At 33.8% G+C, this 26470-nt stretch overlaps 1 long non-coding RNA gene across 1 annotated transcript in view; it reads left to right on the top strand.

The window, feature by feature from the left end:
* Positions 1-25264, top strand: part of LOC121028759 (uncharacterized) — a 107581-nt gene extending 82317 nt beyond the window's left edge. The window contains exons 4-5 of the long non-coding RNA XR_005789423.1: positions 23995-24315; positions 24728-25264. This is a non-coding gene — a long non-coding RNA (uncharacterized LOC121028759). The remainder of the gene's footprint in view (positions 1-23994; positions 24316-24727) is intronic.
* The last annotated feature ends 1206 nt before the right edge of the window (positions 25265-26470 follow it).

Genomic DNA, 26470 nt, shown 5'->3' with positions numbered 1-26470 from the left:
CTGTTTCAGAAGAATTAAAACTACAGAGAATTGCAAAATAGAAATAGTCTAACATTCTGAAACATGAGGTATGAAAACTTTATGAATGATTGAAAAGTAAAGAACATATTTCTTTGAAAAAAATAAAAGCCTAGAGGAAAAAAAAGATTTAATGGAAAAATAAATGAATTAGAGAAATGTAATAAACCATATATGCATTATAGATCTAACATTTTTAATCCTGTTGATAGAATCTAAATATCAACAGAATGCTCTTCTGAGGAATCAAATTGAATTTTCAATGACAAGTGGAAAGTTTCTGTGCTACAATGTCAACAGAGAACTGAAGTACTTTGTTAACTTGAAATTTTGACAAATTAAAACCCTCCTATTAGTGCATCAGTAGTTTGTAAATTCTGAGTACATAAAGCAGAAATACATAACCCTTTTATTATATTAATATGCTTAAGAATGTAATGAATAATTGTGTATTAACAGATGATTCTGAGGTTTTCTCCAAGAGTAACTTTAATCTCTACTAATGTCTATAAATTAAAATAATATAAATATTAATAACTTCAGTAAAAGGCTTGACAAGAAGTTCCAAAAGGCATGGTAGAAAGAAAGTAGTAGAGGAGGAAACAAAAAAGGAATGGACTTAAGGATACATGTTGGAAACACAAGATGAGAACACATTATTCTGTGGGTGTTATTTACCTATACTCAGCAGTAAGGAATTCAGTGTTTGTAGACAGAATGAGGGGGGTGTACATGGATACAGTTAATTTAGAAAAATCTTCTGAAAGTAAACAACCCTACACAGGTCAATGGAATGTAAATATAGAGGCCTAAAAAACGAAAAGAAATTCCATTAGATAATCAAGCATTTAATCTCTAGATCATTAATAAAAATTATCCTAACTGCATGATAATTTTAAAAATTTAGATCTTTGAATATGAAAGCATTTCATCATTTTTCAGAAAGTTTGAGCAAAATATAAGTTAATATCTCTTATCATATATATTGACCCTACTCAAAAAAAGTAAAATTTACCCATGTTGTGGTTTCTTCTTCAGAAACCATGCTTTTACCCAGATTTTATATTAAAAGATTCTGTGCTATTTTTAAATCTGTTAACTACCTACTTTTAGAAATGAGACACATCAACTCTCTATTACTCAGTACCCTTTTCTCAATAATTAAAATCTAAAATTAAAAATTTTGATTTTCGTGTCACTAACCATTATTCAAACACTCCATTGTTACTGGTGGACAGACACCATTGCAGGCCAAGGATATTTTCATCAACACAGAAAATTATATTAATCAGGCTTGTCTAAGATATATTGTATTTATATAATTTATTTCTTTTGTGTGTTTTGTGTCTTTAAAAAATTATATGTAAATTTAAGGTATGCTACATGTTGATTTGATACATTTATATATCCCAATATGATTACCATCCTAGCTTTACCTGACACTTCTATTACATCACAGAATTTTTGTGTGTGTGGTACCATAAATTAAGCTCTAGTCTTAGATAACAATGCTGTATCATACACTTCAAATTGCTTTCATCACTCTGCTGTACATTAGATCTTCAGGGCTTATTTATCCTACTAGTTGCAGATTTATACCTTCAACAGTGTATCTTCCCAATTCTCCTACCCTCTTGAGCCTGGTAATCACAATTCTTCTGTTTTTATGAGTCTGACTTCTTAAAACTTCCACATATATGTGATATCATACAGTATTTGTCTTTCTCTGACTTATTTAGCATAATGTGCTCAGGATTCATCCATACTGTCCCAAACGGCAGGATGTCCTTCTCTTTCACAGTCGAATAATAATATTGTGTGTGTGTGTGTGTGTGTGTGTGTGTGTGTGCGCGCGCGCGCGCGCAAGTGTGCACACAGGCATGAGAGAGAGAGAGAGGGTGGTGGGGGAGGGAGAATGATCACCTCTCCTTTATTTGGCCATCCATTGATAGACACTTAGGTTCCATATCTTGGCTACTATGAATAATAGAATATAGAAGTGGAATTGCTAGATCATATGGTAGATCTTTTTGTAATTTTTCAAGGAAACTCCAGATTGGTTTCAAGGAAACTCCATATTCAACTCCATAGTGGTTGAACCAACTTAAATTCCCACCAACAATGTACAAAGGTTCCATTCCCTTTTCTCCACATCCTTGCCAATTCTCTTCTTGATGATAGTCATTCTGACAGATGTTAAGGTGATACCCATTATGGTTTTGACTGCATTTCTCTGATGATTAGTGATGCTGAACATCTTTTTAGATTCCTATTAGATGTTTGGATGTCTTCTTTGAAAAAAAAAGTGTCTATTTAGTTCTTCTTCCCATTTTTTTTCCATTGAGTTATATGACTTTTTTATATATTTCAGATATTAATCCTTGTCCATATATGGTTTGCAAACATTTTCTCCAATTCTCTAGGTTGCCTTTTCATTTTTCTGATTGTTTCTTTCGCTGTATAGAAGCTTTTAGTTTGATATAAGCCCACTTGTTCATTTTTGTTTTTGTCACTTGTCCTTTTGGTGTTACATCAAAAAATGCATTTCTAAGACCAAAGTCAAGGAGCACCTTCCTTTTGAACTCTTCTAACACTTTTATGGTATGAGATCTTATGTTAAAATCTGTAATATGAGTTCATTTTTATGAGTTGTGTAAGATAGAGGTCCATTTTCATTTTGCTGCATATAATTATCCAGAGTTCCCAGCACATTTATTTATTTATTTATTTATTTATTTATTTATGAGAGAGCCAGCAAGCAAGGGAACACAAGTGGAGGAGGGACAGAGAAAGGGGGAGATAAAGAAGAGACAGAATCTGAGTTGTTAGCACAGAGCCTGATGTGGGACTCAAACCCACGAACCATGAGATCACCATCTGATGCTTAACCAACTGAGCCACCTACGTGCCCCCAGCACCATTTGTTAAAGAGGCTATCCCGCTATTGAGGATTTTGGCTTGTCAAATCTTAGTTGACTTTAAATGTACAGGGTTTTTTTTGTTTTGTTTTGTTTTCTGAGCTCTCAATTCTGTTTGGTTTGTCTTTGTGTGCTTTGATTACTGTAGCTTATAGTATTTTATATCAGGAAGTTTGATGCCTCCAGATTTGTTCTTAGTTCTCATAATTGCTTTAGCTATTTGGGGTCTTCTGTGGTTCCATACATATTTTAGGATTAATTTTTCTGTTTCTGTAAAGAATGCCATTGTAATTGGGGTTGGGGAGTTGCACTGAATCTATAGATTGTTTTATATAGTATGGACATTTTAACAAAATTCTTCCAGTCTGTGAACAAGGGATATCTTTGTGTATTCATAAACTTCTTTCATCAAAGTTTTATTGTACAAGTTTTTATTTAGCTAAATGTATTCCTATTGTTGTTCATACTATTGTGAATAAGATAGTTTTCTTTATTTTTCAACTTTGTGTATGGAAATGCATCTGATTTTCTGTATGCTGACTTTATATTCTGCAACTTTACTGACTTTGTTGATTAGTTCCAACAATTTATTGGTTGAATCTTTAGGATGTTACTAATATCATATTAACTGCAAATGAAGACAATTTAAATTCTTTTACTCTGATTTGGATGTTTTTTATTTTTTCGTCTTGCCTAAATGCTACAGCTAAGACTGCTAATACCACATTGAATAAGAGCAGTGAGAGTGGGTATCCTTGTCTTGTTCTTTGTCTTAGGGTAAAATCTTTTAATATTTCACCACTGAATACAATGCTACCTATTGGTTTGTTTTATATGGCCTGTATTATGTTATGCTGAGGTAGATTCCCTTTATATCCAGGCTGGTGAGAGGTGTTCTTTTTTTTAATGAAAAAATACTATATTTTGTCAGATGTTTTTTCTGCATCTATTCAGATAATCGTATGATTTTTATTTTCTGTTAATGTGGATATTTGCATACATTGAGACATCTTTGTACCCCAGGGATTAATTCCTTTCGATCATGGTGCATAATCCTTTTAATATTCTGTTGAATTTGGTTGGCTAATATTTTGTTTAGAATCTTTGCATCTATGTTTTACATTAGGTATATGGGTCTTTAGTTTTATTATAGTGTCTTTATATCTAGCTTAGTAACAGGGTAATCCTGCCCTGTAAAATGAGTTTGGAAATGTAAGAGTTTGAAAAGTTTGAAATATTCTTTAAATGATTGTTGGAATTTGTCAATGAAGCCATCTGTTCCTAAAGGTTCTGTATTGGGAGGTTTTTGTTTACTGATCTAGACTTCTTCCTCACATTTGTCTATTCAGATTTTCTATTTCTTTCCACTTTAGTGCTGGTGGGTTTTAGAAATTTATCCATTTCTGTTAGGTTATCCAATTTGTTAGTATCTCACTTTATAGGAGTCTCTTATGAAACTTTATATTTCTATGCTGTTTTAACATCTCTCTCATTTCTGATTTTGTCTTCTCTTTTCCTCTTAGTCTAGCTAAAGATTTGTCAAATGTGTATTTTTTAAATTAGCTGTTTTTTTCTATTTTTCTCATCTCAATTTCATTATTTTTGCTCTAATCTTCAGTATATCCTCCCTTCTGGTAAACTTGGGCTTAGTTCTTTACTTTTCCAGTCCTTTGAGAGGCAAAGTAAGGTTTCTTGAGATATCTCTATTTTTAAAAATATTTATGACTATAAACTTCCTCTCAGAACCACTTTTGTAGCAGTCCATAAATCTTGGTATGTTGTGTTCCCATTTTCATTTGTCTCAAAGTATTTTTGAATTCCTTATTTTTTCTTTGACCCATTCTTTGGTCAGGACTATGTTTTCTAATTTTTGTGTTAAGTGTATATTTTCCAGTTTTTCTCTTGTTAACCTCTAATTTCATACCATTGTGTCAGAAATGATACTTGGCATAATTTCAGTCTTCTCAAATTTGCTAAGGATGATTTTGTGTCTTATATGATCTGTCCTGGAAAATGTACTATGTGCACTTGTGTGTGCTGCTACTGTTGAACAGAATATTCTATAATTACCTGTGAGGTTTACTTGCTATAATATATGGTTCAAGTTCAAATTTTCTTGTTAATACTGTTTACATGGTGTGTTCATTGCTGAGTGGACTACTGAAGTCACCTACTATTAGTGTATTGTTGTCTATTCTTCCTTTCAGAACTATTAGAATTTTCTTAATATTTTCAGTGCTCCAATGTTGGGTGCACATATATTCGTTAGTGTTAGTGTTTTCTTGATAAATTGATCCCTTTATAAGTGTACAATGACCTTTTTCTCTTGTTAACTTTGTTGGTAAAGTCTATCTGGTATCATTACAGTTATGCCCACTTTATTTGGTTTCTATTTGCATGAAAATCTTTCCATTTTTTCACTTTGAACCTTTGTGTATCCTTAGAGCTTTAATGAGTTTCCTGTATACTGCATATATTTGAGTCAGTTTTGTTATCCATCCAGCCACTCTGTCTTTTGATTGATGACTTCAATCCATTACATTTGATGTTATCATTAGTAATTAAGGGCTTATTAATGCCATCTTTTTTTTTTCTATTACCATTACTCCCCCCATGTACCATGTTTCTGTGTATATTTGTAAATTGGTGACTTTCTGTGGTGTTAAGTTCCGTTTTACCTTTATACTTTGTTCTGCTTTTCTAGCTTCTTGCTTTGTGGTTACCATGAAGCTGACCTAGATCTCATAGATAAAATAGCCTATTTTAAAGTGATAGCAGCTTAACTTGATTATCTACAAAAGCTTCACCCTTTTACTTCCCCCCCTTCACATTTTTTATTTCATTATATACTTCTTTTTCATTTCATTACTTGTTCATTAATAAATAACTTTTCCTTTGACTTTTATACTACAGTTAAGTAATTAACTCACCATGCTATTACATAATTAGAGTTTCCTAGTCCAACTCTGTATTTACTTTTACTAGTATATTGTATACTGGTATATTTGTACTTTCATATGTTTTTAGAGTCCTGATTAGCATCTTTTATGTCAGCTTGAAGAAATTCTTGCAGCTTTTCTCACAAAGTAGGTGTAGACCCTCAGCTTTTGTTTGTTTAGGAAATATATTTTTCCTCCAAATCTGAAGGATAAGCTGCTGGATAGAGTATTCCTGGATGATTTTTTTTTCCTTTCAACATGTTAAATATAATATTCCACTCTCTACGAGCTTGTAGGGCTTCTACCAAGAAATCTACTGATAGCCTGATGGGGTTTCCTTTGCAAGTTACACTGCATCAGTGGATGATTTTAGAATTCTCTTTTTTATCTTTGATTCTTGACAGTTTCTTTATGTTTTACAGAGGTGTTTTTGCATTGAGATAATAGTGTATTCTAATAGCTTTTAGAATTTGGAGGTCCAATTCTCTATGTTTGGGATCTTCTCTATGATTTTTTTCTTCTTCTTGTTTGTCCTCTAATTATTTCAATATTATTATCTTTTAACTTATTTCTTTCATTTGCTCTACTCTACTGAAGACCTCTATTACATTTTTAATTTCATTCATTTTTGCAGCTCCAGGATTTGTTAAATTTTTTAATTGAAGTATAACAAAATATTTTATTAGTTTCAGGTATACAACATATTGATTTGACAATTGTATAAATTATTCATTGCTCACTATCTGTCCCCATACAACATTATTACAATATTATTGACTATATTTTCTATGATGGACTTTTCATCTCCATGACTTATTAAGTGGTATGAATTTCCAGTTAAAAATAATCTCTTTAACTATTTCATCCATCCCCTGCCTCCCTCTGGCAATCATCATTTCTTTGTATTTCAGAGTCAGTTTGTTGTTTACTTGGTTGGCTGCTTGGTTTTTTAGATTCCACATGTAAGTGAAATCATATGTTATTTCTCTTTGACTTATTTCACTTAGCATAATACTCTCTAGGTCCAACCACGATACTACAAATGGTAAAATCTCATTCTTTATTACTAATATTCTATTGTGTTTGTTTATGTATATCACATATTCTTTGTACATTTATCTATTGATGGACAGTTGGGTTGTTTCCATGTCTTGGCTATTGTAAATAATGGTTCAGTAAATATAGGAGTGCACGTATCTTTTTTTTTAACATGGAAAATTTATTTTGTTGTGTTTTACATATTCATTTTTTTAACTTTTAAAATTCCAGTTAACATAGAGTGTAATATTAGTTTTAGGTATACGATATAGTGATCCAACACTTACATATAACACCAGCACTCATCACAACAAGTACAGTCTTTAACCCCCATCACTTATTTAACCCATCCTTAAAACCACCTCCCCTCTGGTAACCATCAGTTTGTTCTCTATAGTTAAGAGTCTGTTGGTTTGTCTCTATCTCTCTTTTCTTCTCCCTTTGCTCATTTTTGTTTCTTAAATTCCACATGAATGACATCATATGTTGTCTTTCTCTGATTGACTTATTTTGCTTAGCATAATATTCTCTAGGTCAATCCACTGCAAATGTCAAAATTACATTATTTTTTATGGCTGAATAATATTCCATTGTGTGTGTGTGTATATATATATATATGTGTATATATATATACACATTTACATATATACACACATCTTCCTTATTCATTCATCAGTCAATGGACACTTGAGATATTTCCATAATTTGCCTATTGTAGATAATGCTGCTATAAACATTGAGGTGCATATATCCCTTTGAATTAGTATTTTTGTATTTTTTGATATAAATATCTAGTAGTGAAATTGCTGGATTGTTGGGTAGTTTTCTTTTTAGCTTTTTGAGGAATCTCCATACTGTTTTCCACAGTGGCTGCACAAGTTTTTATTCTCACCAACAGTACAAGAGGGTTTCCCTTTCTCCACAACCTTGCCAACACCTATTTTTTCTTGTGTTGTTGATTTTAGCCATTTTGACATGTGTGAGGTAATCTCATTGTAGTTTAGATTTGTATATCCCTGGCGATGAGTGATGTTAAACATCTTTTCATGTGTCTGTTGGCCATCTCTAACTCTTGCTTGGAAAAATGTCTATGTCCTCTGCCCATTTTTAATTGGATTATTTATTTGGGGGGGTTGAGTTTTATCAGTTTTTATTTTGGATACTACCCTTTATCAGTTATGTCATTTGCAAATATCTTCTTCCATTTCATAGGTTGCCTTTTAGTTCTGTTGATTGTTTCCTTTGCTGTGAAGAAACTTTTTATTTTGGTGCTCAATATTTGCAAATCAACTACCATGATATACCACCTTAACAACAACAACAAAAAAAAAAAACAGATGAGAATCATATGATCCTCTCAATAGATGCAGAAAAAGCATTTGATAAAGGGCAACATCCATTCATGATAAAAACCCTCAAAAAGTAGGTCTTGGGGAAACATCCCTCAATATAATAAAGCCCATCTATGAAAACCCACAGGTTTTATCATCCTCAAGGGAGAAAACTTTTCCTCTATGATCAGAAACAAGACAGGGATGTCCACTCTCATCACTTTTATTTAACATAGTACTAGAAATCCTAGCCCCAGCAATCAAGCAACAAAAAGAGATAAAAAGGCATCCAAAGTGGCAAGGAAGAATGACAACTTTCACTGTTTGCAGATGACAAGATACTCTATAAAGAACAAATGTAATAACATTTTTATACTACCCAAAGCAATCTGCACACTTTTTTTAAGGAAAGGACTTTATGTTCATTTATTTTTGAGCAAGAGAGAGATATGCAGGGGAGCAGCAGGCAGAGAGGGAGACAGAAAATCTGTGCTGTCAGCACAGAGCCCGATGCAGGGCTCAAACCTGTGAACATAGGCAATAATCTCTTTGACGTTAGCAGTACAACATATCCATAAATATGTCTCTTCAGGCAAGGGAAACAAGAGCAACAATAAACAAGTGAAACTACATCAAAATAAAAGGCTTTCATAAAACAAAGGAAAACATCAACAAAGCTTTTAGTTGCCTTTTAAGCAACATAGTGACTGGGAAAAGATATTGGAAATGAAATACCTGATAATATTGACATATACAAATAATTTACACAGCTCAGCACCAAAACGTTTTTTAAAAAATCCTATTAAAAACGGGCAGAGAACCTGAATAATTATTTTTCCAAAGAAGACATACAGATGGCCAAGAGATACATGAAAAGAGGCTCAACAGTAACCTTCAGAGCACTGAAAATCACAACCAGAGAGCTGTCACCTCCCACCAGTAAGAATGGCTAGTATCAAAAACACAAATATATATTCACAAGGCTGTAGAGAAAAAGGAACCTTCATGAACTATTGGTGGAAATCAGTATGCAAGTTCCTCCAAAACTTGAAAATAGAAATACCATAAAATCCAGTAAGTCCCCTACTGGGTATTTACCCAAAGAAAATGAGAACATTAATTTAAAAAGATATGTACAGTCCCAATAGTTTGATTTTGTTTCCCTTTCCTCAGGAGACATATCTAGAAAGAAGTTGCTACAACCAGTGTCAAAAAGGTTACCACCTGTGTTGTCCTCTAGATTTTTATGGTTTAAGGTCTCACATTTAGGTCTATAAATTTTTTATTATTTTTTTGAAATTTTTTAATGTTTATTTTTTTGAGAGACACAGAAACAGAGTGCAAGTGGGGGAGGAGCAGAGAGAGAGGAAGACACAGAATCCAAAGCAGGTCCCAGGCTCTGAGTTGTCTAACTTGTAAACCACGAGATCATGACTTGAGCTGAAGTAGATTGCTTAACCAATGGAGCCACCCAGAGGCCCCATGTCTTTAATCCATTTTGAGTTTATTTTTGTGTACAGTGTATAAATTGGACCAATTTCATTTTTTTGCATATTGACGTCTAGTTTTATTGACAGTATTTACTGAAAAGACAAACTTTTTCCAATTACATATTCTCACTTCCTTTGTCATAGATTTACTGACCATGTAGGTGTGGCTTTATTGCTGGGCTCTGCCTCTTCTTTCATTGATCTATGGATCAATTTTTATGGCAGTACCATATTGTTTTGATTACCATAACTTTGTAGTATATCCTGAAATCTAAGATTGTGATACCTTCAATTTTGTTCTTTTTAAATCCAGATTGCCTTGGCTGTTTTGGGTCTTTGTGGTTGCATATAAATTTTAGTATTATTTGTACTAGTTACGTGAAAAATGCTTTTGGTATTTTGATGGAGATTGCACTGAATCTATAGATTGCTTTGGATAGAATGGACACTTTTAACAATACCAATTCTTGCAATCCATGAGTATGGTTTATCTTTCCATTTGTTTGTGTTGTCTTCAGTTTTTTTTCCCCACAATGTCTTGTAGTTTTCAGAGTATAGATCTTTAATATCCTTGGTTAAATAATCCTTTGGCATTTTATTCTTTGGTTGAATTTGTAAATGTAAATGTTTTCTTAATTACTGTACAGAAATGCAACACATTTCTATGTATTAATATTGTATCTTGCAACTTTACTGGATTCATTTATAACTTCTAATAGTTTTTTTGGTGAAGTCTTTAGGGTTTTCTATATATGTGGTATCATATCATATGCAAATAGTGACAGTTTAACTTCTTCCTTGGATATAATTTCTTATTCTTGTCTGATTACTACACCTAGGACTTCCAGTTCTATGTTGAATAAAACTGGTAAGAGTGGACATCTTTGTCTTGTTCTAGACTTGAGAGAAATTTTTTTTTTTGCTTTTTGCTATTGAGTATGTTGTTAGCTGCAGTATTTTTATATTTGGCCCTTATTATGTTGGGATATCTTCCCTCTTAACAACACTTAGTTGAGAGTTTTCATGAGCAGATATTATATTTTGTTAAATGTTTTTTCTTCATCCACTGATAGATCTTTTCTTTTGTTAATGTGTTATATTACACTGATTGATGGGCAAATATTAAGACACATTTGCTTCCTTGAAATAAATCCCACTTGATTATGGTGAATGACTTTTTTAAATGTATTGTTGAATGTGGTTTCCTAATATTTTTTGAGGATTTTTACATCTATGTTCATCAGAATTATTGGCCTGTAGCTTTCTATTTTTGTAATGTCTTTGTTTGATTTTATTATCAGAGTAATGTTGGCCTTATAGAATGAATATGTAAGCTGTCCTTCCCCTTCTAATTTTTTGGAAATAGAGATATGAGAAGAATAGCTCTTCTTTGAATGTTTGGTAGGACTCACCTGTGAAGCCATCCAGTCTTGGGATTTTGTTTGTTGGAAGGTTTGTATTATTCATTCAATTTCAATGTTAGTAATCATTTTCTTCAGACTTTCTACTTCCTCCTGATTTAGTTTTGGGGGATTTTATGTTTATAGAAATTTATCCACTTTTTCTAGGTTGTCTAGTTTGTTGGCATATACTTTTTCATAATATTCTAATTCTTTGTTTTCCTTTGGTGTCAGTTGTTATTTCTTCTGTTGTTTTTTCCTTGAGTCTAGCCAGACCCAAGAAAGGTTTATCAGTTTTTTTTATTTTTATTTTTTTTTAATTTTTTTTTTTTTTTTTTTCTTTCATCTTTTCAAAGAACCAGGTCCTGGTTTCATTGATCTTTTTCTTTTTTTTTTTTCTTTGTTCTTTACTTTCTTCTTCTAACTTTGGATTCGTTCCTTTTCTAGCTTATTTAGGTGAATGGTTAGATTATTTGAGACTTTTCTTTTTATTGAAGTAGGCCTGTATTACTGTATACTTCCTTTTTAGAACTGCATTTTCTGTCTCCCCAAAATTTGGACCATTGTGTTTTCATTATCATTTGTTTCCATATATATATATTTTTTATTTTCTCTTCAATTTCTTTATTGATCCATTGGTTGTTCAGTAGCATATTGCTTATCCTCTATGCATTTGTGTCTTTCCAGGTCTTTTTTCCTTGTAATTAACTTTTAATTTCATAGTCAGAAATAATGCTTGAGTTCAACCTTCTTAAATATATGGATACTTGCTTTGTGATCTAAATGTGATCCACCCTGGAGAGTGGTTCATTTGTACTTGAAAAGGATATGTATTCTGCTATTTTTTGATGAAATGTTCTGTATTTGTTATGTCTGTGTGGTCTAATGTATAGTTCAAAGTCATTTTTTTCTTTGTTGACTTTTGGCCTGGATGATCTATCCATTGAGGTAAGTGGGGTGTTAAACTCTGTGCTATTATATTACTGTCAGTCTCTCCCTTTATGTATGTTAATACTTCATTTATTTAGGTGCTTCTATGTCGGGTGTATGGATATTTACACTTGTTATATTCTCTTGATTTGATCCCTTTATCATTATGTATTTCCTTACTTTGTCTCTTGCTAGAATCTTGATTTTAAAATCTATTTTATGATATAAATATTGCCTCAACCAGCTTTTTCCCCCCACTTCCATTTGCATGGAATAGCTTTATTACTTCCTTTCAATCTTTGTGTGTCCTTTTGTTTGAAGTTAGTCTCTCATAGGTAGCACATAGATGGGTTTTGTTTTTTTTTTTTTTTTTTTAATTCATTCAGTTATCCTATGTCTTTTGATTGAAGCATTTATTCCACTTACATTTAAAGTCACTATTGATAGGTATGTACCAATTGTAATTGTGTTGTTTTCTGGTCGTTTTTGTAGTTCCTCTGCTTCTTTCTTTTCTTTCTTTGTGGTTTGATGGCCTTTTTGTGATGCTTGGATTCCTCTCTATTTTGTGTATCTATTACTGATTTTGGATTTTGGATTACCATTAGATCTATATGTAACATCTTATGTATATAACAGTTCATAATAAGTTGACAATTAAATTTGAACACATTCCAAAAGCACTCAATTTTTACTACCCTCTCCACTATTGATGTCATATTTTACAACTTTTTATTTTATGTAGCCCTTGAATAATTTTTGTAGATATAATTGATTTAACCTCCATATTGGCTTTATAAGAGGTGATTCTACCACCTTTAGTATGTTTCCTTTCACCTGTGATTTTTTTTTTTTTCCTTTCAAAATGTTCTTCTTTACATTTATGGCCTTTTTTTCTCCACTTAAAAGAATTCCCTTTAACATTTCTCGTAAGGCTGGTTTAGTGATAATGAACTCTAACTTTAGTTTGTCTAGGAGACTCTTTATCTCTCCTTCTTCTCTAAATGATAACCTTGCTAGTGTTAACCTTGCTTGATTGTGGGGGTTTTTCCTGTCACCACTATGAATATATCATGCCACTCTCTTCTAGTCTACCAATTTTCTGCTGAAAAATCTGATGATAGTCTTATAGGGTTTCCCTTCTATGTAATTCTTTTCTTTTCTATTGTCACTTTTAATCCTTTCTCTTTATTACTACATTTTCCACTTTAAATGTTACCATCCTTGTTGTGGCCCTCCTTAGGTTCATCTTGTTAGGAGTTCTTTGTGCTTCTTGGACATCTGTTGCCTTTCCCAGATTAGGAAAGTTTTCACCTATTTTTCTCTCTGCTCCTTTTGGGATCAAAACAGTTATTTTGAAGTCTTTATTAACTAGAATGTAAGATTCCATGCCTTTGAGCTTTGTTATTTTAGAATTATTACTACTTTTGGTGATAACATATTTTCTTGATTGTCTCTGTTTCATGTAGACTTATATTGCTGCTTTCATATTTGAAATAACAGCCACTGCTTTGTTAATTGCCTTCAGATAGGGTCTTCTGTCTTTGTTATTATCTGGGGGTTTTCTCTGCCTTTGTATGAATACACCTATTACACTTTTATTGGTTCTTCTTGAGACATTCTTAAGCTTTCAAGGATATTAATTTTTTTAAGCAAAATTCTTAAACATTTTTTTTATTTTTTCAGAGATGGCACTTCAACTTGAACTTGTGGCTTCTCCCTTACCTGTAGGCCCTTGCCTGTTTTCTGGGCATATTCTCTGTCTACTGCAGTTTCCTCTCACTCACACAGGAGTTTATATAAGATGGCTACAGAGTTGGGGAGGTGTGGGTAGTATTCAGGGAGTACTCAGAGGTGCTTGCAGACAGAGTAGGCCTAATGCCCTATCACCATGTGTGGTACTCCCAAAGGCTTGTTGTGGCCTTCCTGCTAAGTCCATTCAGCAGGAACTGTGTCTTGTTATTCTTACCTGCATTTTTCCTGACCGTTTCCCTCCAGCCACTCCTAGAGGCTCCCAACTCAGTACTTTGGGTGCTTTTGGAAACCGTTTTTCCAGCTGTGTCCTACACCACTGGGGTAGCCAGGCACTTACTCACTGTTTTCCTCTTCCCTTTGCTGCCACTTAATAGTTCAGCATTTTGCAATATTATCTTTGAGGGCAGTGGAGAGGAATAGCATTGATGAAGTTCTATGTACCATCTCTACTGCATCTAAACTTGTAATTTGTGTGGGTGCTTGTGCACACACACCAATGGTATGCTGGAATCTCCCCTCAGGAAGACTGGCCTTCTGAAATGTTCTTGTCTGTGGTTATCTTCCCAACTCAGCACTCTCAGGTTTGTTTGTTCCCCGCACAGCCCCCCCAACAAGAGGGGTTTAGAGCAAGTTTGCTGCTCTGCTGGTTCCACAGTTGATACTGAAGTCTGTCTACCTGTAACTGGATGCACAGGTGGGCAAGACTTCTCTTGAGTCCTTCAGCATATGGTGCTGGGTCCTATAACTCCCACAAAAGTACCTTTATTCATAAATAAATGTCTAACTCTTTGTTGAAAATGGGGAACTGAAAGGCAGAATGTCCTATTTTTTAACTTTTTTAATTTTAATTTTTAGAGAGAACATAAGGGGGGAGAGAGAGGGAATCCCAAGTAGGATCCATGTTTGTATGAAGACCTGTGTGGGGCTCCATGACCCTAGGATCATGGCCTGAGCCTAAATGAGGCATCAGATGCTCAACAGACTGAGCCACCCAGGCATAAAAGACAGAATGTTTAAACCACTCTGATGCTTACATCACTCCTATAATCTTTAAATTATCAACTATATTTTACACTATATAACCTTTCTCCTATACATATTTTTAGTTATGCTTCTAATGTCTTACTAAAATAAACAAATAATGTAATAATGTAATGTTTTTCTGGTAACTCCTTTCTAACCTTAAGTATATTACATCTTCTTGGATTTTATGGGCACAGATAGTCTACTCTGTAATCCCTAGACAATGACTTAATTTGACATATTTTCCTACATAATGATTTATTATTTGGGCTCAGCTACTTAAACACTTAGTATGCCTTTCATATATGCTGAGTATTAATTATAACAAGCTCTTCACTTTGAGTTTGTTTTAAAATTCCTATAACAAAAGGTAGTATTATTTCCATCTTATAGATAAGGAAGCTGATATTGAGATGATATATCTAAGGAAACAAGGGTAGTTTTGAACTGGGATTCAATGACAAAATATAATCTGCCCTTTCTACAACTGTGATATTTCCTTTATGCTGGTTACCTTGGTACCTTTATCATGCTTGTGTGGAGAAGGATTGAGGAGAAAAGAAAGTACCCCTAAGTTTAATAAGACATGAAACATGTCAGAGAATAATAGATAAATTCACCTCCATTACAGAAATAGAAGCTAATAAACATGTCGCCGTTTGCTGTGTAAAGACTTGAAAAGGTAATATGATTATGCATCAACTGAAACACTGGGTCACTGGTCTAAGAGGAATCAAGGGACTAATTATGTCAACTTGCAGAGAGAAGAGTGGTGGAAAACAAAAAAACACAATGTTCTGTAATAACTAACACCAAAATTGGATCAGAAACATACACTGAAGTCCCCTCAACTAGGGGAGAGACAGGCAGACCATATAAAAGGGCAAGCTGCATAAACAGACACATTTGTAGGATTAGCACTTTAATAAAAAGGGAGGAAAGGGAGAATAATGCTAAACAAAGCTTGGTGACAAAAAGAAATAAAGTCTTTCTGATTTTTTCAAGTCAGAAGTTGAGGTCCAAACCAAAAAGTATACTACAGTCAATGGAGCCTAGAAAGTGGAGAAAAACAGGTCTCTGGTGGAAACCTTCACTACAAGGTCTTCATTAATATTGGAAATTATAGAAAAATGATTCATCACCCTGGAAGACAGGGCCTTGAACAGTTTAAAAACATCAGAGCCGCAAACAATAAAGCTGAAATTCTAGGTGAGGCTTCTGCTAGGCAGACAACTGTAACTCCAAGCCAAGCCACAGCAGAACACTCCCAGGCCAAGACAATGGGACAGAAGGTTGTGAAAGTTTGACTGTCAGGGCCAAGTGGAGGTTCAAGACTCATATTATATATACTGGACAACAGATCTTTGGCAATAAGCTGCATTCTGTACTCACCAGTGGTTAGTGCCAGAGTTGTGTTGTTTTGTTTTTGAGCTATATATAAAGAATATAGGATTCCTAAAGAATGAAGGATTAATTCCTTAATCATGGTAGGAATTAGGCTGAGTCTGTGTGTACTGGCTGAGAAGGTCTGGAGAAAAAAAAAAAAAACAGGCAGAAGTTGGCATTGTGCATTAAACAAAGCCTGTTCCAACCCCTAATTCTGGCATCTATCTACAAGAGTCTTCTGACTTACAAATTACTTGTCAATCACTGATAAGCTAGCTAACTTACCAGTCTTTCTCCCATAAGCCCTTTAAAAGCAAATTTGTATTCATTCATATGTGTTCCAGTAGGTTCTTTTCCCCCTTTCATAACCATAGAAAATATATTGTTAGTATATAGATCAGTCATATACTGAAGTGTATCTAATTTAAAAATACTGCATACTCTCAGTAAAGTCTATATGGCTTAGGGCCTATGGCTTTACAGCACTATATAAGGAATACCAATTTATAGCACTTAACTAATACTGTTCTAAAAGATTCCTGTAGGTAGTTGCATTTAACATGTATTACATTTATTGATTGATTGATTGATATTTAAATTCAAGTAGTTAACATACAGTGATTTCTTACATATGACACCCAGTGCTCATCCCAAAAAGTGCTCTCCTTAATGCTGATCACCCATTTAACTCATCCCTCACCCACCTCCCCTCCAGCAATCCTGTGTGTTCTCTGTATTTAAGAGTCTCTTATGGTTTTCCTCCTTCTCTGTTTTTATTTATATTTCCTTCCCTTCCCCTATGTTCATGGGTTGAGTTTCTCAAATTCCACATGAGTGAAATCACATGTATTATATTTTTTTTATCCTTTTCATACCTGATTATATTTGTTTATAAAAAGCTCTCAATTCCTAAGAACTATTTCTTAAGAACTATTTCTTAAGGGTTTTTTTTTGTAATAAAACATTGATGAATGGGTACCTAGATTATTAAAATTGAGTCCCACAAGTATTTAACTTGTATACACATACTGGAGAGACAGATGGATAAGCAGCTATAACTACTATTAAGGATCTGTCTAGGTGAAGAGAAAGAGACCTATTCACAAATAACTTCAGTGCAAGTTCATAGAGAAAAATACTATAAAACAAGTATAAAAATTTCCTGTGGGAGTAAAAAGAAAAATGTGATTGAAATTATGGGTTGGATGTTAAGAAAGAGAAGCCTTGCAAAGGGTATGAAATTTGAGTTATATCTTTAAGGATACTTATATCAAGAAGGCAGAGGTGGAAAATAAAAGAAAGGGAAAGGGAAAGGTTATTTTTAACTAAGAAAGGAAAAAAATCCAAGACCTAAAATTGCATGTTTTATTCCAGAGACAAGGAATAGTATCCTGTCTGGAGTATAGAGGGGTAAGAACAGAGACTTTGAAGAAGTCATTGCTAAGGTTCTACAAAATGTGTTCAAGAAGCATTAAATGGTGGTAAAATAAGTTATCTGTCTAAATAAATTATGTAAGAAATATTGTTGATCCAGATGAGGGAATTTGTCTAGAAGAATGAAGGTTGGTAGGAAGAGGGTACATTTGCATGTTGTCTGGATCATACTATCAAAGAACTGGCTGGTCTTCATTTGACTCCACAGTCAAATGGAGTCAAAGGAAGACTGCATCTTATAGCTTTAGAGAATGAGTGAAGAAAAATTGAAAAACTAGGACTACAGGAAAAAGAAGTGGTATCAGGAAAGACAATAAATTTGGTGTGAGAATTACGGTACAGATCTTGATCTGAGAAACGCAGCTAGCCTCATGTCTAGACTACATTTCCCAGAGTCCCTTGTTGTATGAACCATGGATCTGAGCTCTGTGCAAGGAAATATAACTGGCATGATGTGTACCACTTCCAGGTCTGACCAAAACATCCTCCTGTGCATATTTCATGTTCTTTCTCCTTCTGCCACTAATGAAAGTTACTGTGCTGCCCCAAAAGAATAGATGATGCTTCAGTTCCTGGATATCTGAGAACCAGATATACTTATCTTGGTTGGTTATTTGATCTGTAAACCTCTAGTGTTTTTGAGATATTAGAGTCTATTTGGTTCTGATCTCTGAAACAGTGTAATGTTTCATGAGAGATAAATAAGCAGGGTCCCAAGATAATATGGAGAAGAAGCAACTAATTCAGGATGAGAGGGCTAAGAAAGCTTCCAAGAAGTTTACCTTAAATTGAGATAGGGAGTTTGAAGAGAGAAAATTATTGGGAAAGTCATTCTTAAAAATAAGCATCATCTATATATGAACACAAGATTGAAGGCCAGGATTTTTGTGAATTTCTTGCCTTTTGGATTCTAGAAAGCAAAGACATCCATTAGTTGGTCTTACTGAGATGTAGTAGTTTGATTATAGATTATCTGGTTAAAAATAAAACAGAACTATGAGCAGGTTCTTTTGTCCCTAAGATCAAGTAAGTTTTATACAAGTCTTAAAGATTTGAAAGCCTTAAACAAGCTTTAATTCACCCACCATCCGCCCTAGACTAAGTGGAAAAGCAAAAAGTGGGTCCTCAGACCAAAACAAACAACAACAACAAAAACAGTGGTTTCTCACCCCTCTGGTAAGGGAATTGAAGAAATTGTCAACAGAGAAGGGGAAATAAAAGTATTTTGACAAGCTATGGTGTCAAAAGAAATTGGATTTTTCCTCATTTTGTCAGAGGTGAAAAAACACTTTCTAGTAAGTGCAAGATAACAGCACAGATCAAATTCATCTTGTTACCTGAATTACCCTTCTTTGCATTTTATATAAATTTTAAAACCAGCTTGTTAATTTCCAAAAAAAGGAAAACAGGTAGACATTTTATTTGGATTACATTAAAGCTATATGTCAATTTATGTAGTACTGACATCTTTATAGTATTGAGTGTTTCAATCAATAAACATCATAAATCCCTATACAGATTTCCCTTGCTATCTGAAGTGCAGTGTTCCTATGAAATATTTCATTAGCTGCAATGACCTACAGCAAAGAAGCAAGTGCCATTAATTTATATGGAACATGTTTTAAGCATTCTCAAACCCAAAAAACAACCTATCTTAGGCTTTGCTGGTACCTTAGGGCACCTCTTGCTAACAGACGCACAAAAGAAATTGAGATAAAGCACAAATGCTCACAGACACAGGTCAAAACTATAGCTGCTTGGTGCGGATGCTAAGTGTAGGCAAGGGGAATATGTGTGATGGTACTATTCTCATTTTTCACCTTTTTGTTGTAAAAGTGAAAAACTTCTTCAGATTTCTTTGGAGTAGCAAAAACTGGTACTAATGTAAGTCTTTTGTAAGAGCAAAATGGTATAACACAAACTTCCAAAAATGGACAATACCTGTGTACAGGTCTTCTCTTGCTCTTATGCCACTTTTTAAAATTATTATCATATAGAGTAGTGGTTCTTGAGCAGTTTTATGGGGTTTCAAATTTCTGATGTAGATACAAATGTTTGCTGGGTTTTATCTACTGTAAGATAATATTGTCACTACTTCATTGATAACTTTTGAAACGCCATTTCTACTTTGTTGCTGAAATAGAAACATGGTATTTTTATATACTGATCTTATATCCAGTGACTTACCCAATTCACTTATTAATTTTAATAGTTTATTCCCTTGGATTTTCTTGATTCAGTCATGTCTTCTATTAATAATGGTAGATTTGTATCTTTCTAATTCATATATATATATATATATATGAATTTGAATATATATATAGAATATACATATATATGAATTAGACTATATATTAGAATATATATATAATTTCCTTTTCATGACTTACAACACTGGTTAAGATATTTAATAGAAGTGTCACAGTCTGATACCCCCTCTTATTCCTAATCTCAAGCAGTTTTCAGTATTTCACCATTACGTGTAATGTCTGCCAAACATTCTTTTTAGAGATACCATTATCAGATTAAGGAAATTACCTGATATTCCTAGTTGATTATTTTCACTACTGAGTGACCCTTAACAAATATTATTTATACATCTATCAACATAATAACTTGCTTAGTAAATGTGTACATTTCCTCAAATAAGTAGTTTTTCCAGACAAAAGATGTTACACACTTTAAAAATTAGATTTAGGGGCACCTGGGTGGCTCAGTCAGTTAAACATCCAACTGCGGATCAGGTCATGATCTCACAGTTTGTTAGTTCGAGCCTTGTGTTGGGCTTTGTGCTGACAACTCAGAGACCAAAGACTGCTTAGGGTTCTGTGTCTCCCTCTCTCTCTGTCCCTCCCTGACTCACACATTCACTCTCTCTCTCTCTCCCTCAAAAATAAGCATTTAAAACAAATTTTAATTAGATTTAAAACCCACTGAAACTCTTCACATGGCAGATTTTATGTTACAAAATTCTGTTTCTAACTGTCTACATTTATACATCCATAAAAGATAAGAGTTTTGATGATCCATATCTGTATCACATAAGACTAGAAACATTGCCCATTTTCAAAATGTTTGATCATCCAAATGTTGGCAATACATTTTCTTGGCATGTCTAAACAAATGAGCAGCATCTCATAAACTCCTAATAAATTCATGAAAATTAGGAGCACTGTTTTGGAGGGCAGTTTAATCCTATCTATCAAAATTACTGCATTTATATCTTCTGCCTTAATCATTCCACTTTTGAGAATTTAAACTTCGTCCATTTAAATATTTTCAAAATGATATGTGTATGTCATTGTAGCTGTATTTATTGTAGCAAAAATACAAAAGGAATTGCCTGGAACATGGGGGGCTGCAGTGAAAAAGGAATGTCAAAAGTATGCCCCATGACATAAAGATTCTTATTACATTAATTCTGTTTACATTCATTCGGCAAGAACAGGGAAGATGGCCAACTTTGGCCCTAATGAGAGAAGGAATCTGAACATAATTCTTTTCCAGAGAATTAAACACTGACGAACTACAATAGGCTTTACCACAGTCTTGCTTTAAGATCAGCAAATCTTGGATTCTTCCTTCTCTTGCTTACATACTCACCTCCTCCCAAGCTAAACTATACAATCTTCCCTCTCATTTACTACTTAAGCTCAAATCCTAGGTCTAGGAGTTCTCCACCTGCAGACACCCTCTGCCAGATCATTCAGATTCAGAGCAGTGAAACAAGGAAAGCCTACCTACCATGAACACTTCTATTCAGATGGAGAAACATACACTCATTGTTCATATTTAGCAATGCCAGTTCAAATTGGCCATATACAGAAATGGGCTTCTTTCCTAGTTGAAGGGAATAATCCTGGATAGGGCTCTGATTTGTCCTGAAGGTAATCCCCAGTCCATTGTTGTCTATGGTCCTTGAATCCACTCACCTCAAGGCAATTCTTTTTCCATTATCTTCAGAATATGCTCCAGCTGAAGAAAATGTGTGACACTATTACTTTTTGAGTGGTGAAAATCTTTCTCAGCCCATTTTCTGACCACAGAGAATTGTAAGCACAGTAGTCTATTTTAGTCCACACTAGTGTTCCTCTTGATAGTAAAACTCTTTCCAATAATTTATTGGCCTCTAATTTCAGTCAATATTATGTACAAACAACCACATTCAGAATTTTCTCAAGGCATACCTCTCTATATATATTTAATTGAAGACACCTTGAATGGCCAGGACTTTTTTAAGAAAGTCACATTCTTACTCTTTTTTCACAGAAATTGTCTTTCCAATGAAAAGCACAGACTTTCTGCCACTTAACCTGTTCAGATATCTTAGCAATTGTTGTATGGTCCATATGTTTTATACCATCTTTGCCACAAGGCTGATTTCAAACACTTTTTCTCTAAACTTTTCCTGTTAGAAATCAAAACACAACATGCCTTGCAAACCTCAAGTCTTAACTTTCAGGACTGTCTCTCATGCTTTTCATTTCTTCTCTCAAACTGGCAATTTCTGCCCTCAGCTTATCTCCTCATGTAATTTCCTTTTCAAGGATAGTCAACAGTAGACAATTCACGTTACTAGGGTCTTCCAGCATTTCCACCAAACTATAAAAGACATTACCGATTTTCCAAAGTATTGCAGGTGACAGTTTTATCATTCTTTCTCCTTCCAGCTCTAACAACACTTATCTTTCCCCTCACTTACTTGGGGAAACTGGGACTTATAAAGTAACCTGAAACCATGCAGCATGGAGATAATTTTTCCTACTCTCTTGATAGCATTTGGTCAGGTTTCTCACCCTCCTTGTATCACTGTATATGCCTCTAATAATACCACTACCCTCTTAGGACCATTATCCAATTGTCAGCAGGCTGGGAAACAAGATAGCCAATTTTGTTCACTTTAAAATGTATACAGATGGACATAGATATATGGCTCTGAGTTATTAAGCCTCCTCCATCCAATAAAGCTTTGGCTTTTTGTTCATACATTTGTTGTTATTTTGTGCTGATTTTGTCAGTCAAGCTCTATCATGACTATTATACTTAGAGAGATTTTTCCCATCTTATTTCACAATTTAAGATACTTCCTAGAGATTTGATGTGGTTAGAGACTTACCCCTGGATAAGTGTTTAAACAAATTGATACATGTTTAAAAAAAAATGTTTCCATGTTTGATAAAACAAAATTCTATTATTCTCTTAACGTTTCTTTTCTTTCTTCAAAAAGCCAAAAATTATATTTATTTTCACATTTTTGGTAAGCTATAAATGATTTGCCTTTTTGTATTTGTAATATGCCTGTTTTTATTTTATTATTCTGAAAAGCAAGGGCAAGTACTTAGTTGGAAAATTCTTTTAGCTCCTCTATCCTGTACATGAAAAATAAATTATTTTAGAGTGAGTCCTTGGACTCTTAGCACTAGAATAACAGAAAATTGGCTGGGGCTTTAAATACTGGCTATCATCCTCATTCTCAAGAGCTCTGCAACCCTAGCAAAGTTCTATAGATGCTACAGAAAAGAAGAAGTGGATATCTACTTAGCAATTGCTCTCACACTTTGGTCCATTAGTACCTAATTTTCCCCTGCTTGAATTTATCACTATATAAATGCAAATGTAAACATTTTCACAATATTCTAGGAACTCTTAGAATAGATTATGCATAAAGTAAGTTGATTTATTAATCAATATATCAACTCCCAAGTATCAAACAAAGGTAGTTATCTGCCATGTTGACTATTTAGAGTCTAATAATGCTCAGTCACGTCAATTAAAATATAAGTATTTTGATTTCCATCAAGAATATGAACAAAAACATCTTAAGGGATTATGAAACATGGAAACTAGATAGAGCTTTCCTTAACTATGATGAATAAAAATGAGTAATATGTTTTTGAAAAAAATTTAAGTGCATATTTATATAGTAATTTATTTCTCCATATATTTTCCAAATAATTTCTGGGAAATGAAAATTTATCATATTTACACAAGTGGTAAATTAGAAGAGGATTTGCTATGTGGAAGAGTCTAACATTTATAGAAAAGACTTGTTTTATACAGGCATTTCTTTCTTTGTTCCCACAAGAATGTAACATTTCCTGAAGTGTGGAATTTACAATTGGAAAATAAACTCTTAAGAGCAAAGTGATTTCTTTACTTATATTTTGGGTTTAAAAGGTAAAAGCTCTATTTTAGCTCAAAAAGCTTTTCTCATATGCTTCTTGGGCATATTATTGTAATTTGAAGAGGTTCTGAAAATAGAGGCAATAAGACTGTTTCTGCTTACATGCTGTGAAATTCTCCCCATAAGATTTTTAACTGAACTTGCTCAACAGGCAGAGAGAACCGCCTTCTTTTTCAAAGACAGAGGAGGACTTGTTCAGCAAGAGGAAAAGGCAACATAGCAGTCTCTGAAGGGGCACGTTGAGTGCACCTGTGATTGCTGCTCCTATCAATTGTTCTCCTCTCATCAGAAGATGCCAAAGAAACACAACATGTGCATGTCACAGGGAGAGTAAGTTTAAAGCAGAAGCTAACCTAACTGCCTGGAAAAAACATTTTCAAAAGAGAAGATCATTTGATTTATACATTTTGTGGTCTGAAAGTCCAAAAGGACCAGTGCTTAGCATAGCAGTATTTTCCTCAGTCTGCTGCAGGTAAAACTGAAAATAAGTTCCATTCTCCTTGAAACAAGGTTTCAGACTTACTTAAGCTTTGAGGCTAGGTTGGGGGTGAAGTGATAATAGAAACATAGGGAAATATTTTCTTCTATCATTCAAGGTTTCTATAATAATGCAAACTTTCAGCCCTTCAATAAAAGCAAAAGTTACAAGAAATATACATTTTTGAATTGTAATCAGACTTCCAAGTCAAAAGTCTTTTATGTATTTGCTAAGCACTCTGCTAACACACTGATTCAGTTTGTGGGCTTTTGGGTGTGGGAGTAACTGAAAGGAGAAGATCAATTAGCTCCAACTGAGAATGTTTGCATACATGTATTTGTTATGGACTGAATGTTCCCTAATTTCATTTGCTGAAATCTAATTCCTATGGTGATGCTATTTGTAGGTGACCTTAGTAGAAAAGTCAGAGAGCTACCTCCATCTCTGTCTGCCATGTGAGAACACAAGGAGAACTCAGAAGTCTACAGATAAAAAAAGAAGTCACCGTGCTGACAACCTGATATCTGAGTTCCAGCCTCCACAACTTGAGAAGTACTTTCTGTTCTAAGTCCTCCAGTCTATGGTATATGGATAGAGCAGCTAAAATTAAGATGCTTTATCCAGGAATTATTTGCATGGACTCTGCAGTGTGAAAAGCTGGCTGTGAATACATGAAGGGATAAAGGTTGCTGAAGAAGTTAGACAAATAAAATGACTAGACAGGACAATTTGAATGTGAAGTGCCTCTAGAAAGAAGTGACAAATGGCATCATAATGCAGTGCTTTGAACTACTCCAGAATATAAAATTAACCCTCAGAAAGTGTTCTGAATGTATAAAACTAACACTGGTATCAGAAGTAGTGGGTGATAGCAAACCTTACCCACTTCATCAAAATAGATTCTGGAGGAGACATGGAATAAAATGCAACAATCTTCTTAACAGCTTTGAGTTATATTATTATAAAAAAGTAAAAGAATTAATTCTTTATCTTTTGACAACACTGTATGTAAAAGCACCAAGAGAAGAAACATTGTATATCCCGTTCCTGTAAGAATAGGTTGTCCATGAGATTATAAGAATGAGAAGATTTATGTTCACCCAACACCACATCTCCTGACACCCATCTCACTTCTGATGCAGCAATGTCAGGTCACATTTTGCAAGCAGATCATCCACAACTTGTTAAAATGTACTCCACTCCTGCTGGGGATCAAACATTACCCACAACAAGGCATAAGTCTTAAGGAACTTAGTGACTCCATCAACTGTAAAACATTTGTATTATAGGGATCTCAGAAGAAGAAGAGAGATAAAGTGGGCAGAAATTTTGAAAAAAACTGAAAACTTTTGTAATAGGGGGAAGGAAATAGATATCCAGCTTGGAGGCACAGAGATCCCCCACAAAAAATTCTTCCCAGGGAAGTCCACAACCAAGCCCCATAGTAATTAATATGGCAAAAAGTAGAGATGAAAGAAAGCAGTTACATACAAGAGAAACCCCATAAGGCTCTCAGTGGATTTTTCAGCAGAAATTTTGCAGGCCAGGGGGAATGGCATGATATATTCAAAATGCTGAAAGGGAAAAATCTGCAGCCAAGAATACTCTATCCAGAAAGGCTATCATTAGGAATAGAAGGACATATAAATATTGTTTCTTAAAGAAAAACTAAAAATTCATGACCACTAAACCACCCCTATAAGAAATATTAAAGGAGACTCTTTAGGTAAAATAAGACCATAAGTGAGAGTATTAAAATTAAAAAAAAAAACATTAAAAATAAATATTTTGATAAAAATCAGAGGATTCACAAAATAAAAAGATGTAAAATACGACACCATGTATCTAAAGCATGGCAGAAGAGGAATAAGAATGGTTTCAAACTTAAGCGACCACCTACTTCATATAGACTGCTATATACAGAAGATTTTGTATACAAACCTAACGGTAACCACATATCAAAAACCACTAATGCATATGCAAAAAAATAAAGAAAAGGAATCTGTATCACTAAAGAAAGCCAACAAGCCATGAAAGAGAACAAGAAAGGATCAGAGAAAAACCACAAAACAAGTAAAAAATAGCAATAAATAGTTATCAAGAATTACTTTGCATGAAAATGGACTAAATGCTCCCATCAAAAGGACAG

Source organism: Herpailurus yagouaroundi, unplaced genomic scaffold, assembly GCF_014898765.1.
Source record: "Herpailurus yagouaroundi ecotype Mexico unplaced genomic scaffold, PumYag 100, whole genome shotgun sequence".
In the NCBI taxonomy this organism is placed as follows: Eukaryota; Metazoa; Chordata; class Mammalia; order Carnivora; family Felidae; genus Herpailurus; species Herpailurus yagouaroundi.
The sequence above is the reverse complement of the archived record's forward strand: the minus strand, read 5'-3'. Positions and strand labels throughout refer to the sequence as shown.